General features: G+C 39.9%; 1 long non-coding RNA gene across 1 annotated transcript in view; it reads right to left on the reverse strand.

The window, feature by feature from the left end:
• The window catches only part of LOC146601885 (uncharacterized), a 46289-nt gene extending 27152 nt beyond the window's left edge, over nt 1-19137 (reverse strand). The window contains exon 1 of the long non-coding RNA XR_014895199.1: nt 18838-19137. This is a non-coding gene — a long non-coding RNA (uncharacterized LOC146601885). The remainder of the gene's footprint in view (nt 1-18837) is intronic.
• Between the last annotated feature and the right edge of the window lie 1136 nt (nt 19138-20273).

A 20273-nucleotide genomic window follows, 5' to 3' on the forward strand; every position in this document is an offset into this window, starting at 1 on the left:
CTCATTAGGAAGGAGGCGAGGAACAAAATGCCAAATTATCCTTAAAAATTATCCTTAAAAATGAACAGCATAAAAGCATGACTTCTGCGTTTTGTTCGGTCCGTATCCTAAACTCCGCAAGAACACACACACACAAAAATGATGCAGAACATAAAGCGGCAACAAAGCTTAATAAAACCAACCCTGGCACCGGTCGGATATAAGCGTACCTGCTCCAGACGCAGGCCTGATCAGTGAGCTCTGACGAGCAGTAATTTGGGGATCTGCTTGATCAGAGAGAGAACAACCTAGCGAGTCCCGGCCGGTTCGTTGTTCCCAGACGTGCCGGTGTCCAGCCGCAGGGACTCCCAGCGAGAGGGGGCCGACAGACCTCGTGTAATAACTGGGCACGGGTGATGAAAGAGAGGGATCAAACCATGCAAGGCTGTTACAGATCGCCTTGAAATGGATCTGAAAAAACACTGAAATCCAAATATAACACACGACGGCACCTGCATTTGCATATGTAGGATGCCAGCTGAAGTTTCTGAGCCTTTTTATCGAATGCCTTGCTTGCATCAACAGGAATGAGCTGCTCAACACTCAGCCCTTTTTGTACATAAGGATTTGGGAGCCGTTAAGGTCTGAATATTTTAAAACTTGCCTTGCGTTACTACAACAGGTTTGCTCGTGACTTGGGCTGAAGAGCATGCCGTTAGCATGTATTATAACCACTGCTTCTTCTTAGGAACTGCTTCTTCACCAAGTTTTGTACATGATAACAGTACCTATATATAAACTTGTTTATGACTATTTCTAAAAAAGAGCCAGTTCTGAAGCAGCTCTTTTATTGTGTGTGAACACGCTGGATTCATTCCCAGTTAAAGCTTATATAAGGCCTTCAAGGAAGTACAAACTTATTTTGTAAAAAATCAAGCCAGTACAGTAATAGGTGCAACGGAATTATCCTGTTACACATTAAGTTTTACTAATAAAAGGCTTTTTGCATTGCAGTCATAAAGTCACATGTTGCATCCTACCAGTACAAACATTCAACTATTTCCTGTCATAAAATCAAAACCTACTCAGCAAGTGGAAAGACGATAGGTAAGAAGCAGATGCTGTTCTGATACAAAAATACTTGCTTTAAAGAAAAAATCACATAGTAGCAGGAATGGTTTGTCTTAAATCCTTGCCTAAGTCTGAGCGGGATATCCATAATATTTATCAGCAAATCTGATTTAATGTTGGTAAAAAATATATATATATATGTTCAAGTGCAAGAGGCAAACTTTCTCAATGCTTTTTTTTTTTTTTTTAACCATAGGTACGTTGGTTTTCCTGTTCTGTTGGACTAGATCACCCTGCTGGTAGGTATGTCAGCACTGCCAGGCAACACAGCTTTCTGTGTTGTGACCTGTGACTGTCCGCATGACACCGACGCTAGTTTATTATTCTCTTATTCTCCTTCAGGAGGGCCAGACCCAGGTGTGGCTGCAGGGATCGCTCCTCCTGAGGACGCGGCACGGTTTGCTTCCCACGGCCTCACACAGTCCTCCGACAGCCCTGTAGCAAGAGCTACGCTTTCTAGGACTCCCAGATACTGTCAAGCCACAAAACACAAACACAGGCTTTAGGATTAAAATCTGGTCTTAAAACCAAGCTCTTTGAACACGCAGGTCTTAAAACACAAGCTCTCACCACTTTGAGTACTAAACCTCTGAACTGGTGGACTGTAGCACCACACTCATTTTACTTCAGGTACTTTACACTGAAACAATACAGAAGGAAACAGAAAGACGTATATACGGGCTTAAATACTGTCCTATGATGGCCTTCATGTGGCCCAGAGGAGAGTCAGTCTAAATGATATACRGTGTTAACGCAGGCAGTCTACTTTGAAAAAAAAAATTTGTCTGATGTGGGTTGAGGACTAAGTGTTGCTCCCTGGAGTGGATACAGTTAGTATATATACGCAGCTCCAAACACAGCTGGTGAGACGAAAATACCCTTTTCAATGACATTTAGGTGTCTACGTACAAATAAATAGATCGGTCTGCCACATTCCACAGCACTTCACTGACAAAYGCCAGGGTTTCTCTCTTGGCCGTGTCCCTTGTGCTCACACCTACATCTTGCGCAAGCATGAAGCAGCTGGTTCAAGGACTAAACCAGGCGCAATTTAAAACTTGTTTAAGATTAAATTATTATGGGAGGGATCCTGTATGTACCTGAAGTCTGTACAAACAGAGGTTTGGGCCAGAAACATCCCTTGTACAGGAAGGTTTGCTGCCATCCATACCTGGGAGCAAAGCTGGACCAAGCATTCAGGTGACTGTATTGCAGGTGCCACATCCAAAATTCATGAACACGGCATACCTCAGCCAGACCTTTCAGAACRTTGTGCTGCACGCTCCAAGCACGCTTAAAACACCCAGATAGTACTAAGAAGCACGAAGCACTACACTAAACTTTTCAGGAGATGCTGCTCAACACTTGAGTATTTTTCTATTCCTAAATCACTTACTGGGAAAGTCAGTTATAACCCCCACAGCCGAGCAGTGTGCTGTGGGGCACATGAGGTTAGACTTTCAAGAGTTGAATGGTGGCTCTCTCGCCCCTCTTACTGAGTTTTGACATATACAACAGAGCATATGCAAGAGGAGTATCAGATTACAGGACTGTATCCTATACAGAAAAAGAATTCTCTGAACAGTGCAAAGTCTAGCTTTTGACTTCTTAATGTTATTTCTGCATTTTATCCAAACTGTATAAGCAGACCTTAATTTATAAAAGATAAACTTACTTTTCTTTGGCATTTAATACTGGCATATTTAGTTTTGTTCCCATTTAGCTTGCTGGCCACTCTTAAGATTTTTAACTCTCCTTATTCTTTCTAGTATTATTTCAAGTTTGCATTTACAGTGTTGAAAATCTCAGGTTTCTTAGATCTGCTCTCACATGCTTGCATTCAGGACTATCCACAAATAGTCTTCAGCTGCACGAGTTGATAGAAAAAGCTGCATTCTAATACTGATACGAAGAAGACAACTTCAGGGGCATGTGCGGAAGTACAGAATTGCTCTCCTGGCTTATTGTTGTAGCTACAACAGACAGATCACACAGTTTAGTCCAAACAGCAAGAAAGTTTCCTGGTAATAAGAGAAAAGGACACGATGACCTCTAGGTAAAAATCCTAGGAACAGCAAGCACATATAAACTTCAACCTGAGCAATGTTAATTCTGTGCCAGAAATTGAACTGAAGATAACAGTAAGGACAAACACTCAAGACAGATTTAATTCAGACCATAATTCACTGCACATACATGCCAAATTGCGGTATAAACCCCAAGCCTTTTAACACTCCTCGCTGTAAGGCCTACTCTTATCTTGGTGATGAATGTAGGTTTTTAGTCAGACTTTGGAAACCTTTCACAATTTGGTTTAGCCATTCCAAGTAGCCTTCTTTAGCACAGAGAAAGATGAAACAGAGTAGTTCAGTTTAGTAGCTGGTGTGGAGCATGTCCTAGTATTAATCTAGAAATGCAGGGCGTTATCATGACAAGGCTCTATTCTTGACTCTGTTGATGAATTACTGCATGAYTACAGAAAAGTTAACTGTTATCTCCTTCTTCCCTCAAAGCAAAGGTGTTGTAATTTTAGATTTATTGTGTTTTCAAGGCCCAYTCAATTCCCCAAAGGGGAGGCAGTAGCAACATAAAATTGGTAAACTGTATTTTCTTGCTATCAAGGTATAGGCCTCTTAAGCTAGCACATTATTTTATGACATACATGAAAAAGAAAAATCTTGTACATTCTTCTCGTTAATAAATCTTTACTAGCTCCGTCCCGGAAGGAACAGGGACCAGAAGCATCCATTTCTGTCCAAAACAAGGGAGTGTTTTAGAAAGYGTGAGTGTTGCAGGGGAAGAGGGTTTGGGGATTTTCCTTGTTCACACCGCTAGATGGCAGGTTTGAAACTCTTGGCAGGTCAGTGAGGTTCCAGTGCCGAGAAGACTTTGCACTGCTTCACACCATGTTTATCCTGCTGCATGTCCTCACCTGGGGTGGAAAAGTACAGACAGGTAAAACGATGTAACAGCTGAAGGACTGAAATATGTGGACAACTGCGTTTGAAAATGTGCATACGCAGGAAGGTGACCTGGGCACAGGCCTAGGGAAGGAGTCCCGAGAGCTAACGTTTCTAACTCTGATCTTGGTGTGGCCCTGGCAGATCACTCAAGGTCCTGGRGGAGTCTCTGTGTGTATTTGGGGAGCAAGTGGAGAGAAGAGGTGGGAAATGGGAAAGGAGCCTGACGCTTCAGCTCTTCAGGGATTTCAGCTCCGTGGAGGCACAGCATCTCATTCCACCACAACCTGAGCAACGCTCTGCTCCTCTCTCCACCCTGCTGCGCCCTTCCTTCTTGCTCTGTAAGCCTGAATGTAGCCCGCAGAACTGAAATTATGGAGGAAGTCGATGTATATGATGAGCTGAATACAAAAAGCGTGTACCTCTGTGGTACCTGCATGTTTTAAGGCTTTCAAAATACTGARGAGCCTTTAGCTCTCTGAGAACCACAGGCACCTGGTATTAATACAATTTCAAATATTTTCACTCCATTTTCCTGAGCATGATGGAGTCATTGATTGCTTTACTGACAGAAAGATCAACTCTGATAGAGCTCTAACACAGACACAAAGCCAGTTTACATCCTCTCAAATACATCACTAGCATAACTGCAGCGATGTGATGGAAGCGAGGGTGTTCATGTCTTTCAGGGCACAATGTTACAAAAGATGAAGATTTAACTAACCCACAACGCAGTATTTTTCCATTTCAAGAACTAGCTATTCTGAAAGGGTCAAGCACTTTGCTGCCTACGAAAGCCAATTCAAGCACTTCACAGCAGTAGGTAAGCGCAAAAGCAGCAGTCCACGACCCACTGAATCACCTTCACGGGCAAGCCGTCTCTTGCACCGGACACGTTTCAGAGTGTGCCTCGCTGTGCCCTGATGTACTGGCCTTGGCAGAAACGCCAGTGTTTGGCAGCACCGTTTCCTTTAGGCTTCTTGCTTGTTCTCGCTGCCAGTTGCTTAATTTAACTCAGCCCATTTTAAAAGTGCGTTAGCACAAGCATGTATCTGCCCCAACTAACATTCCCTGAAAAAAGAACAAGTCAGTTCAGCAGCAATGTAACGATCGCTGGGCACTCAGAGACAGTACTTGTCATGGCATCGCACCCCACATTCCCTGCCTGTGTAATTTTAATAGAAGAGGATTAAAAAATTTATTGTTATCACTTCAACACCCAACTCAGGCCTTGGAACCAACACTAGCACCAACGAAAAAACAACTGTCAATTCAAATTGGAACAGGAAAGAAATTTCACTCACAAATGCCAAGGGCAATGACAAGGAGTACTACTTCTTGGGACGGAAGAAGYAGTAATGTCTTCCTTCTTCCAAGACAAAAGAGCTGAACCCCAGCACTACAAGAAGAAATTTCATGTTCCCTCCAGTACCGAGGATTTGACTCCAAAAGGATGCCAAGAACTAAACAGCGCAGATACTGAGCTGCCCTCATGGACAAAGATCAGCTTCAGTCAGGGACCAAAAGCTATTCATGAAGCAGCAYACGAAAGCTTGAAGTAACACAGCCCATCCTGGACTTTCTCTTTGGGAATTTGGCTCTTTCTAGATCTGTCAATCTAGCACTATTTTTGTATTTACATATTCATGCTGCGTATACATGTTTACCGAGCTACAACCTGTTGGGCAAATATTCCCACAAAAGCACAGGAGTACACTTCTGTGTTGATGTCTACAGACTCAGCCAACACAGCTACACACAATTGCAGTATCTTGCAGAAATCATCCAGTAAGCACTCTGTTTTGAATATACAAACAACCCAAGGAAAACTAATTTCAAACAACAATTTTATCTTTTCAGTCCCTTCCGTKTGCACTTTAAGTGCAGCTCCTATTACTATGAGAACATGTCAACGCTATGAAGCCAGCAGTCTGGGAAGAATATGACAATTAGGACAATTTTTGCATTTTGMAGCTAGCCTTTTGGACTTATTGAAAAGTATGACTGCACTTTTTCCACTGGATAACATTGAACCTCTTCCAAATACACATCTACAATATATTCTGACTGCTTTGAAATGAGAACTGCATGATTGACAGCTGGATTGATTTCTCAGCCTAATTACAATCCCCATTGCAAAATCTTTCGGAAAAAAGAATAGAAAGATATTTATAAATTAAAGTTAAAATTCTTGGAAGTCCATTGCAGAGTCTTTTTTTTTTTTTTTTTTTTTTTTGTAAGATGCTGAGATCTCCTAATATTCTGTCTCCCAAGCGGAAGAGAGGCGGACTTAACAAATGGGGGCCTAGGACGGCGCTTACTTCCAGCGTAGACATTTGCATCCAAGTTAGCCACAAGCATTCCCTTGACAGTTAGTGAAAAGAAACCAGCACTTCCAGTACATGATTCACCTGGCTTATTTTAGACAGTTATCTGGGGATGTTTTCCCTCATAAAGGGGAAACTGGGAACTCAGCAGTCCTGCCAGACGAATAACGAGGGAATCAAATTTCAAATGTTGCTTTAAGCTACTTTAAAAGAAGACACATAAAATGGGAGGTCTTTGACTTRTTGCACAGATTTTTTCCCACCTTCTCATTTAAGTGGAAAAATAGAGGTAAGAATGTTTCCTCTTTTAGTTTTCATTTAAGAATTCTGTTCACATTCCCATATGAAATACTGCAGCATTGGCCTAGAATACGGTAAGAGAATAAAAAAAAATCAGGTAATGTGCAAAGTGAAAGTGATTACTTTTAATCTCAAATAATTTCAAAATGAACACAGTAATATAAAGAGCAGAAAGTAGACTTGATTATGCAATATCCTTCTGCTTTAATAAAAGGATGTTTGTGAGGAAGGAAGAATAGTCTTATGGTTAAGGGTAACACGTTCAAAGTGCACTACCAGACCTGGACTGTATTTCCTACTTTCGCTAATCAGTTAGTCTCCAACCCCAACGACAAACAGACCATGACTGACTGCAGACTCCCTCAGACTTAGATTTCTGGAGCGGACATGATCATGGAAGGAGATCTTCCAGGGAAGATTAAATGTGCATTGCTGAAGAGACCTCTCAGGTGCATAACATGAGGGATTAAGCTCGGCCTGTATGGGAGGGCTAACTGCCAAGCAGATGGATCCGAAGGACAATTAGGAGGCTGTGGCTATTAATTCATAGAATTTAAACTCATGACATTGCTCTGGCCTCTGCAGCCCTGTTTCGTTTGAAGTATCTCAACTGGAAACTCCCTGGCCAGCTCTCCTTATCTCAGTAACTGTAAGAAAATGTTAGCAAAAAGAGTTTCCTTAACCTCATCACCCAAACTGATCTTCTCAGCAGATAGCCACATTTATATACACAGCCTTCTGAAGAAACTGGACAGACCACAAGGAACCACTTCTGCAGGAGGATCCTGAACTTTTCATCTGAGTGCTGAGAGTGTGTCCCGAGGACAGTGGCTGGGCCATGGTATGAGCCTGACTATGTCCAGTTGAAATCTTGAGAGAACTGTGCCACTGACGGGGAGAGCACAACAGGCAAATTACAAGTGTTGGTTTGTTAATGTTACTAATGCGCTTCAAAATCCTCACCTTGGAGAAGCTATACAGTAATAAAGCATTATTCCCCCCTAACCTCAGATGCATCACAAGTAACTTCTAACATAAAATAAGGTTTTAATTTCAATCAGACTTCAAGAATTTTAAAATAATTCCTATGGCTCCTTTAGTTGCTTTTATCTATCTCCCACCTATATAAACAGACCAACTCCGTTTCTTCTGCTATTTGTTACTGAATTACTGCATTATATTAGATTAGCAGCTTCTTATACAAAACTGGCTGTAGAACATGACTAGTTGCCAGGAAAAGTCAACATCCTTGGTCAAAGAGCATCTAACAATTGATGCACTTCATTTAGCTGCCATCAATGATGTCACCAAGAGCAAAGTACAACAACAGAACTGACAGCCAGGCGGGACAGCGCTTTTCTGAAGTATTGTTCAAGCTACAGGCCCACAAGCCCTTCATTGTTTATCTGCCCGTGGAAACGAATGCCACACAAACAGCTACCTACGTGTTTCTCTACACATACTGGAGATGCTCAGGCAAATTTATCACTAGAAGAGAAGAACGCGTTCAACAGACTGCAAGCTCAATCATGTAAATTTAGGGAAAGAGAATCCCATTAGAGCAGCAAAATTAAAGTTAAGCATATCAGATGAAAGATTTCATTTGTAAAGTCTGAGCCTGAACATAAACTCAAGCTACTCTGAAGATTCTCAGGTTATTCAGACTATTATGTTAAAATGGCAGGGAAAGACAGTCTGATGATCTATGTATAAGAAAAGGAGCCAGAAACTCTGAATCATTAATAATAATACTTAACAGTTATATCATCTGTAGATCTCAAAGCTACTCCACAAAATGGATATGAATTACTGGCACCAAACTGTGGCTTCACTGCAGTTGTTTGGCATCACTCTGCTATACTGAGGAGGCCTTTATAATATGATGGTACTTTCCGAACAGAAATTAGTAATTATAGCTTTTGTCCTTTTTATCTATCTATCTACCTACAATTCTAACCTAAAATTTCCCACCTAACAGCTGCTGCAGCATCTAATCACGTCCTATACAAATACAGGAATAGGTAAAGTCTTCATTCAATTTTGTGACATCTTTAGCGAATCTTTTTAGTCAAAACTCTGCTTAAAATGTGTCTTTCTTCGATCTTTAGATGTTGTTAATGATCATTAACACCTGCAGTATCCGAGAGCAACCTTTCATCATACTTTTTATTTAGGAGTGCTCAGTCAACACCATCTTTCCACGTCCTCCATTCCCGTGTTGTACTGTGCTTTCCTCAGCCACAGTTACAGGCTGAACCATTAGATTCACTTTGCAGAACAGAGACTAACGCACGAAGAAAATAATGTGCTTAAGTAACAAAATGAATGCCAAATGTAATAGCAGGATCCACATCTCCAGAGTGCTAGTTTTCTACTTGATCTGCTCAATTACGCTATATCCAGTTTGAACATTTGACATTTCAGATGATTCCAAAAGCTGTTTATAGGAACAGATAGTTTCTATAAAATGCCTGTGCCGCAGCTCCCTTCCTCACGACTGCAATACCTATTTCACAACAGAAAGTGAAAGCCTCAGGGAATATTTTCTTTTTAATTGCAGAACACCTTGTTAACAATCCTGCACTGGCATTATTGTTCTGCAACAGCACACTTAGAAACGTAAACAGGGGACAGGTACCTGTTTCCACACCATTCTAACAAAATCCCCTTTAGCCAGCCTGATCCTTGCTGTATTCATGTGTCAAATAACAAAAGGTATCAGCTGGTGCGATCAGCTATCCATGAATGATTGGAAGTGCTTATCACTGAAAACTCCAGCAAATGCATACCCCAGTCTTCTGGATTAAATTCCAGGATATCATATATTTTCCTGAACTAGAGTCTGCCAAAGAGATACACTGTGGGAAGAAAAAAAGGTAAGAAAATTAAAGAAAAAAACCACCAAAATCCGAGCAGTGTACTGCTGGGATCCTGGCTGGGATCCTAGCTGGCTACAAAGGTCTCAGATCCCAAAGACGATTGCTAAATCTCTTCTGTATTGTTCACTCTTCAACCACTTTTGCTATTAGAGGTCCAACTGAAACCAACAGGACACCAGAGCGTATCTTTTAACGAAGGCCTGATTCCTAGCTCTTTTTTACTAGCTACTGCTGCAATTTGTTTAAGATTAAAACCTTACTCTYTCTCAGCTGCACCTTTTTACCTCTATTTGACCCCAGAACCAGGTCATAATACAGAGTTTTAGATATTCCCCTTTTCTTCCACTGCAGCAGAATGAAAAGAACAAGAATAGAAAATCCTTTGCAGGCTGAATCTGAGTAGGGAGGGACAAAGGTTTTATGAAGATTGAAAAATGACTGAGATAACACAGGAAAATGCTGTCTAAAATCTTGAGGAAAATGAGATTCTATCTTTTAAGTCTTGTTTTGGGATCAGGGTCCTTGTTTTATATGAAACTTTATTTCTCCTCCCCTCCAACTTTTTCTATAACATAGAAGTTGCCTTGCAAGTCTGTTTGACATATTTCTCCCAACAATGTAAACATCATATAACAAAGTTGCAACAACTTCAAAGGAAGCGGCTGTTCAGGGCAAAGTTGAAGAACTTTTATTGTCACCCAAACAAATTTTTATAAACCTGCTCAAGCAGAATCATTTTAAAATTTGTCTTTACCAGGCTTGTGTTCAAACAGAAGTAAAGCTGCCTCCCCTCCACGTTAAACTTGAGAGAGAACCATTTCCTGGTCAACCTGAGCTTCAGTGCCAAGATACTGCTTGGCCAAGTAGCAGTGCCAAGTAGTTTCGAGAACTGCAACTCACAGCAAAGACCAATTTTAACATGTACGACTTCCCACCTTCCAATTCGCTTATCTATATTCTTCTTCCAAATTTCCTGGATTTTTCTAAGATTTGTCATGTAATTCTTTCCTTCAAGCAAGTCTATCAATGTCCCTCCACAGGCCTCAGCAGATTACTCTGTCCTCTCCTTAACTCCATTAGATACATGAAAAATCCAGTCTCCCATTTATTTCTAGAGTCCATTATTTGTGTTGCATTATTTCCCATTTCAAGTATTATTTAAATTCAGTAATAATGCTCCTCTGTATTTTCTGGGAGTACTCAAGACTTTCTGAAGTTAGTCCACTACATCTGAATATGTATTCAATTTTAAAAATCATACTCCAGCGTAAGAAACACGGGTGACTATTTTCTTTTTCGGATCATATGGGAATTTCAGAAACAGATGTTTTTAGAAAGAAGGACATTTTAACTTCATGCGGACTCCTGATACACCTAAAATGCTGTGCTAGGTAAGGACTAACAAGATATCCAATGCTTCTGGCAATTCCAGGCTGCTGTAATTCCACTTGAACATGCTGGCAGGGAAACTGATCAAAAATAATAATAATTTCTCCACGGCTTCTGATATTTATTTTCAACTATGCTTGTTAGGCCATATCTACAGCATAAAACTAATGTACATCATCAGCGAACGTGAAGTTCTGAATTCACTGTTTCCACTGGGGTTATTTTAATAGGATCTAAGCCCAAATTTCTGTTGACAGGGGCCTACTGGCATGTTCTCCTGCCATCCACACTCTTGTGCCAGCCCTAGTGTTCAGTTAGCTTTCAGTCAGATGAGCTCCTGCTCCATCAGGCTGCACGTCTACACAAATCCTAGAGCCAGCACAAGCTTGGATCCCTTTCAGTGGCAGTGTGGACTTATGCCTGATGAAGATGACTCTGAAGATGCAGCCAAAGACACCAAAAAAGGGGAAGGCCTATGAAGTGAACGAGAGATACGGATGCAAACTGATTTGCTACAGTCTGTCCGGAAGAGGGCAGTGGCACAAAGCCAGCCTGCCACACAAGTATGAACCCATGGTAAAACATGCAACCTTGCCTAAATGTAGAAGGTACTTCGCATCACCACCATGTCAGAAGGAAAAGCCTGGCAATTAAGGCTATGTAGAAATACGACATTTTCAAACAAGGTTCATTAATGGAACTCACAGATCTTGCAAACTAAGAGACAAACCATATGCCAAGCTTATCATTCAAATTGCAGCAGTCCCATACGATCAGGCTCCTTTAACTAAGTGAACAGACTTTGGAACTCTACAAGAGTCTCAGAAGGTGGTCACAATGCTTGCCTGAAATAACTTACAATCTAACCGAAGACATAATTTGATGAGTGATAAAAATCAATACTGGGGTGATCAGTCAAAGTAAGTTCACTATTTGTGTGTCTGTTCTTCCTTTTAGCCTTTTTTGCCTGTATCACTGAGAACACACACACACCTGCTTTTGAAATGTTATTTTTACAACACGTGTTTGAACAATGTTCCCAACTATTAACCGACTGGCAGCTTTATTATTTATAGTCACAACTACTTTTTAGAATTTATTTACAGCAATGTGATCAGATAAAGCTTGAACAATCTGGTCTGATCTCAGAGCTGACCCTACGCTGAGCAGCAGGTTGGGCTAGAGACTTCCTGAGGTCCCCTCCAACCTGAATTATCCTTTGATCCCATGGTACAAGTATAATGCGTCCAATAAAACACATGCAGGCTTGTTCATGGTTTTTGTGTCTTATTAAAAAAATGCATCTCTCCTGTCAAAAGGTGCAGAAATAAGTGGCAGTAGAGAAGGTCCTAGCAACTTTTGTTTATAGTGGTAATGCTTCAAACTTGTCTCAACTTCCCTGAAATTATTTTCAATTTGGGATCTGGAAATTCCCTATGCTCCACTTGTTCCATTTCGTAATACCATTTATGCTTACATGTGTATAAGCAAATTTATTCTGGCACAGTTAGTGRTATCTTCCTTATTTCCCTGTTATTTCCTCTTTTCTGAAAGGAGTAAGAATATGGATCAGACAGATGAGCGCTACTAAAGAAAGGTCACTCAAAAAGACAGTGCTTGCTTTATTTACTATCYACAATAATGTGTTTGAGTATGAGTGAAGATTTGACTGTATACTTCCTCCCAGACATACTGCTCTTAATAAGTCATTATATTCCCCGGAGTAATAGTTCAGATTCTGGGTGAGCCTAAATTCTGTTTTCAGCCAACTTCAATTTAGTGTGTAATTCAGCCTACTCTAACTCACATAGTTATATATACAATGCTGTAACCTCAATGAATCTGCTTCTTGTCTTCTACAGCTGACAATTCTATTATATGTAAAGCAAACAGACCTTAAACTCTCAGGTTAGATTCTGCCAAYTGAATCCAGCCATTTCATTCCTAGTATTGCTAGCAGATTAGCTATCTCATCCTAAACTCCTCACCAGTCCTTTGCTATATGTCAGCTCTTCTCCATCACTGATAAATGTTAAAAGCTGCAGAAGGTATCTCCCAGATTTCAGCATGTAAGTATTCAAGAAYGAAAATTCAGGACTTGGAATTGATGCACATGTGAAGGAGAAGATCAATTAGCAGGAAACTGAAGACCATAATGTTGGGGACCAAAGTACTGCATGTTGCAAATACAGACCGAATTTCACTCCAAAGAACTAGAGCAAAATGCATTTTCTGTAGCTTCTTTCTGTTTTAAAATTAATGTCATCCAGAATATTCAAAAGCTATGGCAGAGGAGGATTTGACAAGTATTCCGCATGAGAAACTTCCTGTTGGGTTCAGGTTGGATCTTCAGATTTAAAATGAGATAGTACACTCAAACCCAACCAAATCACAAAAAAGCCAGAAATTCATATGTAATCAAATATGAATTTCTTGTACTAAATACTCATTGAATGCTCTTTTCACTTTACTAATGGATTAGCAGCACATAAACGAGTTATATGAGGACACGTGAATGGTTTTATTGCAATGTACCATTTAACACTTGCAGGAGATCCAATTAAAAGACTTTTACTTCGTTTTCCATGAGTCACCCTCTGAATAACACATTTTGATTTACCCAACAGCAAAAACTCTTGGTAGGAGACTGTTTTACTAAATGTGGTCGTGCAAGCCCATGATCACATTAGTGCTGGATGCAAATTCTATACATAAAAAGGAAATTTTGTTCAATGAACATTAACTTGTTTTTCACTCTCACCTAGCTTTGAAGAAGTGGTGACTTGTATCTTAGTTACAATTATAATAAAGGCTTGTCTATCAAAACAATCTTGCAAAATTTGGATYACAAATGACACAAAATACATGTCTTAATGCTATTTCAGAAGAAAAAGCCAAACTTTTAGACCATGAAGTAGGAGTAAGGAACTCTAATATAATATAATAGTCAACTCTCAAATATGTCTGATAACAGGAAGCTGGGGTAAYCTAGTTAATGAAAAACTATCAATAACAATACCATTCTTTGCAAAGCCAGCTCCTGGAATCTCTGGGTGGTTTTATTAGCTTGGCCGCTGCACTGCGTAAACACGTAGCTCCAGCCGGGTCCCAAAGCTGTGTGGTCACATTCCTCCAATACAGCACTTCAGCCCTGCTGGTTCATGCAGACAGCTTATGTGTCCGAGCACAGCGCTCTGTAAAGCCTCCAACGCGAGGGTTACTTAGTCCAGAGTCAATATAACTGTTCTCAGATTTGGCCACAGTAAAGCCAGCACCCGAACAGTCTGTTTGTGGACATCACACAACTGACTATATAACAAGACTCCTTTAGCTTCAAGAGCAGAAAACCCCTGCTGGCATTGTAGGGCTGAGGGGCTTGTTTTGTTTTTCCCTTTGGCAATATCAAGTCCGGATCCTCATGAGCGCAGTGGTGTCTGAAGCTAGGATCATCTCTGGAAGAAATTAATTCCTACTGTTCGGTGAGGTAGGGGGGAAAAAAGGTGGAGGGGGAAGCYGGGTCTGACCAGAGCTACAACTGGTAGGGAAGAAGCAAGCCACTTTCATCTTCAGTAGAGCAATACAGTTCAGGGACTACAGGTCCTAGCACACAATGCTGTGCAAGTACAAAGTACATAGTTTACACATATGCCAGACAAACAGCAACAGCCCTAGAGCAATCAGTACAGTCAAAGCCCATTATCCTGCAGACACAATACAGGTGAAATTTCCACCAATTTCAGTGTTTTCTATGGGTAGCTCTGTTCCCAGCATGAACTCCCTGCATGAAACAATAGCGCTCAGCGTGAACAAAGGGGTGGCAAAACCCAGGCCATTAATGAAGGTGGAATATACAACATTACACTGACACTATAAAGAAGTACACACATGGGTGGAAAGTCAGTAAACAAAATAAAAATAAAATGCAGATGGCACGCAGCTAAAACACACTGTACGGTTCACTGCATCATTAGCAGGCCAAGAAAGGAGGGAAATTCCTTCTCAGGGTTTACGTGAACAATGAGTTTCCCTGAAAACTCCAGGAGGCCGTTCCCAGCTCCTCCGCTGGCACTGTTAAGAGGAAAAGCAAATGCTGGAAAGGTTGTTTCAGTTCACTACTGACCTCAGTAAAAATCTCAGTACCAGCAAACTCCGCTGTAGATCAATGTGACCTCTTGCTTCAGAGCAGCATTGTTGTTACAGCGTGTACAGCACGCAATGCTGCTTTTCAGAAGAAAATACAGCTGTCAATATGTCACCATGCTCAAATCGATGTTCCAGCAGTCACACAGGTCTGATCAAACCTAGTCCACTGTGCGGCAACTCAGTCTCGCACTTGTGACACTAGCCAATCTCGTCTCAATTTTAATATTAAGAGCAGAGAAGATGCAATGTTTAACTGTAAATGGATATAAAGGGTGAACTCTTCAAAGCAGCAACCCATGTATTATACTGAAAAATCCACAAGTGCTGTAGCCACTCCTATAAATCAGTTGCGAATAAAATAAATGTTTTGGAATGTGTCTGTCATCCAATTTGCTCGCATACTTTTGGCAACTGGGCATGCAGTTACAAAGGAATCATGTGCCTCTGAAGCACTTCATAAAAATATGCCAAAAAATTCCAACAAGAAACAATTAAAATCTTGTAAAAACAGTGACAGAGAGCACCACAGCATCTCATAGCGATTCTCAAAAAATTACCGTTCTGCTGCTGCATTGTTTCTTCTACATGAAAAAGCCAGTAATGGTTAAAATGTGAAAAACAAGAAAGTCTCATCAATTCAAACCAAACCGCAAACCACTTTATAAGATCATGGAATTCTACAAGTTAACAAACAAATGAACAAGTATGTACATCAATAAAAATGCAAAACAAGAAACATGCCAGTTTCTATTTATTTTCATTCTCTGTGTGTTCTGCAGTATAGAAAGGAGAGTTACAGGAGTTTTATTTAAACTGGAGATAAATTTTGAAAGTTTTCAGTRAAGAATTCAAAATAATTTTCTGTTTCAAAATGGCTTCAATTCAAAGGAGGGATCTGAACAGAAAAAAATGACAAAAGCTTTCCAGAACCTGAGAATAGGGAAGACTGGAACAAACATGAAGTCATCTATGGATAATGTTCTCCAAATATAAATTCCTGCCCTCAAACTTTTGATAATACTTTGATGTGTGCTGTGGTTCAAGAGAGAGAGTTGAAAGAAAGGACAAAAAAAGAGGTAGATTATTTGCATGCATGTGCAATTTGTTATTGCAAAATTTTAGTTCATGTGTGTAAGCTGCTCTCAATTGACGCAGAAACACTGGAAAACGTCTGCAAAAATTTGTGCACCTAAGGTTTTTTTAAGATTTTAGAATTACTGAAGAATTTGTGATCCCATGAGCAATTCCAAATACTAACCTCTTTTAACTGACAGTAGAACTGAAGCACATGAAGCTTCATTTATCAGCCATGACCTAGCAAGCCAGTTAGAGACACAAGGGCAGAAGTCTATCCGGCCAGCCTTCTTATCTCCACTTTTTTTTTGCCTTAAAAGCAGGCCAATTTCTCTCTTTTTTAATTACTGGGAGATTGCCAGTAAAATATATATATATATATATATATATATATATGTATATATATATATATATAAATATATAATTCACTGATGTATTGCTCGCAGAAACAACTAAAATAGAGTAGGAAAGGACAATATGACCTTGTTTACCTGCAGTACATTGAATCTCTACTTGGTCAGCTTCAGACAACATGTAGCAAAGATATGTTAGTACATTTACAAATTTTGGTTAAACAGGTTGAAATAGAACCTARCCTTTAAAAAGCTAAGTCACTTGTAAAGTCCAGAGAAATAATCATTTAAAGAAGAAAATATACACACACATACACACACMCACACACAAAATCATTTAACAGAACATTGATGACGGCAAACTCATCTTTGAGGTTTTTCATCTTGGGCTGGACACTGAAAGTGTCCAAGTCCTACTGAGGTCAGATCAACTGGTTGCTCAGTTAACTGAGTGCTTCAATTAATATAGTAACAGAAATGCAAGAATATACAATAGTGCATTACTGCATTTGTTAATTTAAAAAATCTTACTCAGCTGATGTTAATGACTATAAGGGATGTAAATTCTCCCTATTCTTCAACCAGCCTAATTTTAGGATCTAACCTGCTTGCAACTCCATGGAAGGAATTGGAATTAACTACTACAGGAATAYAGCTTAACCATTAATTATAACAAACCATCAGATTTTTACAGTCACATAGGAGAATTGAGAATTCTTAGCTGATAATAACTCTCAATTCTTATCGAGTATTTTTAACACAACACGGTGATAATCAATTAATTAAATTTAATTGAAATWGTGTGAAGAAAATGGAGAGAAGTAAGTATTACTTAATCATAATTTTCCAGATGGGAAACTGCAGCACAGAAGAATGCAATGATATGCCCAAGATCACAGCAGAGACCTGGAATTTCAACTTTGAGGTTTTCATGCAATTTTTCCATGCTCAATACTGCTACAAACACAACTTCCACTGAGCAGCATACAATGAACTCTGAGCACTTCAGAAATCTAAATTTTCAGAGACCTAATGACTCGTATTTCAACCATAAAAATTAATACAAACATTAGAAACTACGTTTACAAGTATTATTAAACACTTAGTAACATCTTTAAAGCAAAGAAGCATAACCAGAAAGTCTGTCTTTCTCTCACTGTGTCTCTTTGAAACTCATCATTTTGCCCTTTCCCATAAAAGCACAGCTTCCTCTTGCCTGTTGCAGATACACACAGCATGTTAGGAGACACTGGGCGGCCACTCAGAAGCATACCTAGAACTCACCCAGAACCCATCCAGAACCCGGAACTAGAACATTCTGACTCTGAGAACCTGCAGTAGCCATGCTTATGGTTAGTGCTGGATATGCTGAAGACTTCCTAGCATCAAGACTTCACATGGGGAGGACGGGGAATCTTTCCCACAAAAAATAGAGAAATACATCGAATTAAGGATTTCTGGAAGAGTTCCAAACGTGGCTATCTACTAGTAAACTTAGTAAGATCTAAAGGATTTCTAGTTGTCCTTCCTCCCYCTTCTCTGTGCAAAGATCTTGTAAAGCCATAAGGAGGCTAAAGTTAACTTTACAATATTTAAGAGACATTCTTAAGACTCCTACTTCAGACACTAGCCAAACGTAACAGGGTTAACAAACCATTTGTCACATAACCAAAACAACGCGCACTTGCAGTGAGGGACCAAAAACACACTTCATGCTCTGTGAGAACCATCCTCTCAGAATTAAATGCTGCCGATCCTGCACTTTCTGTTTGTAGGAATTAACAATGAAACTATCAGGAAGCCCTACACTTCTGAAATTACCTACTAAAAATATCTCATCTCTTCAGAGAAAATAGCGAGGAGAACTTGCTCATCAGTTTACAGTAATGTACTTTCCCAAACCTAAAAAATGCTGGTGATACCAGTATCCTAGGTGAACATCTCTGTACTGTGTGGATGATTAAAACAAAAACCCACTACAGACTACATTCTGGTTGCAAATATGCTTATGTTTGCTGGAAGCAGCTTTGCAACCTTCTGTGCAGAGAGTTCTAATTTTCACCTACGTAACCTGGCTAAGAATCTAAAGCCTCATTTTCTTCTACTCAATCAAAAAAAAKAAGCTATTTTAAAAGGAGCTCGCTGTTTTACAGCAAGATAAAAACATGCCCATCAGACTGCTGTGTAGCTGTGTAAACACATTTAAAGTAGCCGAAATAATGAATTGTGATAAAAAAATACAGGCAGCATTTCTGATAAAAATAAAGCACCATTAAAAGGAAAGAAACACACAAAGAGTTACCTCCATTCTTGTTGAAAGATACGTAGTCAGAACAAGACAAACTGCATGCTTCGAGCCGTTAATAAAAAGAAGAGCAAGCAAATGAATAGCTTTCAGATGAATCCAAATAGTTTTAGTTTCTCTGCTGCAGTTTCACCACTCCCACCGGGTAATTTCTATGTTCACTTTATAACGAAAGCAAAGTACAGGTCAAAATGAAAAAGGGAGGAGACCARAAAACTCCGCTATGTTAGTCAAAGTCTGTCATTCTTGCTATCTTGTTTTCAAATAAGGGAAATGGGGTTGGTGTGACAAATGGGAATTTAGAGGGGGTGTTCTGCTTATGCTTATAAATCAGAAGATCAGTTCATCTGCATTTTATATTATCTGACTGATAAAAGCAGGAAGCAAGAAAACCTTTCAAGTGCATGATTTATGGAAAGATTATCTCATGACTAAAAAACACAGAACATAAAGCGCCAAATTCAGCCTTCGTTTATACTGATGCAAATCTTGTGCAACTCCATTGACTTAGGAAGATTTACTCAGTTCAAAACAAAGTATTTGGTCCATGGAAAGACATAGAGCAATTTTATATTAGAATTTAACCTGTACTTTATGAACGAAGCAATTGTTTCAATAAAGGTCAGTTTGGTACAGAATTGCCATACCGGACAAGCATCACAGGAATCTTTTTGTAGAATATTTTTAAATACAGCTCTGCCATGTCTCCTCTAATAATTCTTCCTTCAAACAATCCAGCCACCTACTGCCAGTCTATATATTCTCATCTCCTATGAATGCTTTAAAATCTGTCTCAAGTATTTAAAGGCAGGACAGTCTGTAAGTGCACTGGAAACTATTTCTTCTGCTTCGTAAAGGAAGTTATGCCATTTCAGAATTCAATGAAGTCAGTGTTTCATAATGGAAAAATTCAAAAGGGTTCTGTGCAATAAAGCATGGTTAAACATATATATATGCAGCACAACAGCTCATCTAAATGAGTAGGACTGTCCAGACCACCCCATTTCAGTGTCGCGTGACACTGTGATACTCAGCACAGCCCGTTTGTTCGAAGTACTGGACTCTGCTGCATTTTTAGGTTCTATTGGTGTAATATGGAAGCCAGAATCACTGCTGACATCTAAAGCACTTCTCCAGGAACAGAAGCTTCTACGGGCGTTGGATGTGACTAGGTTGGAGCACAGTGAATACAGACACTCTAACCTGAATTATGTTTGTATCCCACTGCAGCAGCTTTGCAAGTCCGAGTCGAGAATGTGACCCTGTGCGATCAAAGCGTACACTCACTTTATTATTGGGGGAACAAAATACAGCAGCCCCAGACCCAGCAAGCAAGTCTAGATTCTCATGGAAAGCAGACAGATGAGGTGAGATACAGTTCATCTTTTTCTGTATCTTATGTATAGACCTCTACGCTAGGAGGGGCAACTGGA

Source organism: Rhea americana, unplaced genomic scaffold, assembly GCF_003343005.1.
Source record: "Rhea americana isolate MKP2758 unplaced genomic scaffold, rheAme1 scaffold_1, whole genome shotgun sequence".
Taxonomy (NCBI): domain Eukaryota; kingdom Metazoa; phylum Chordata; class Aves; order Rheiformes; family Rheidae; genus Rhea; species Rhea americana.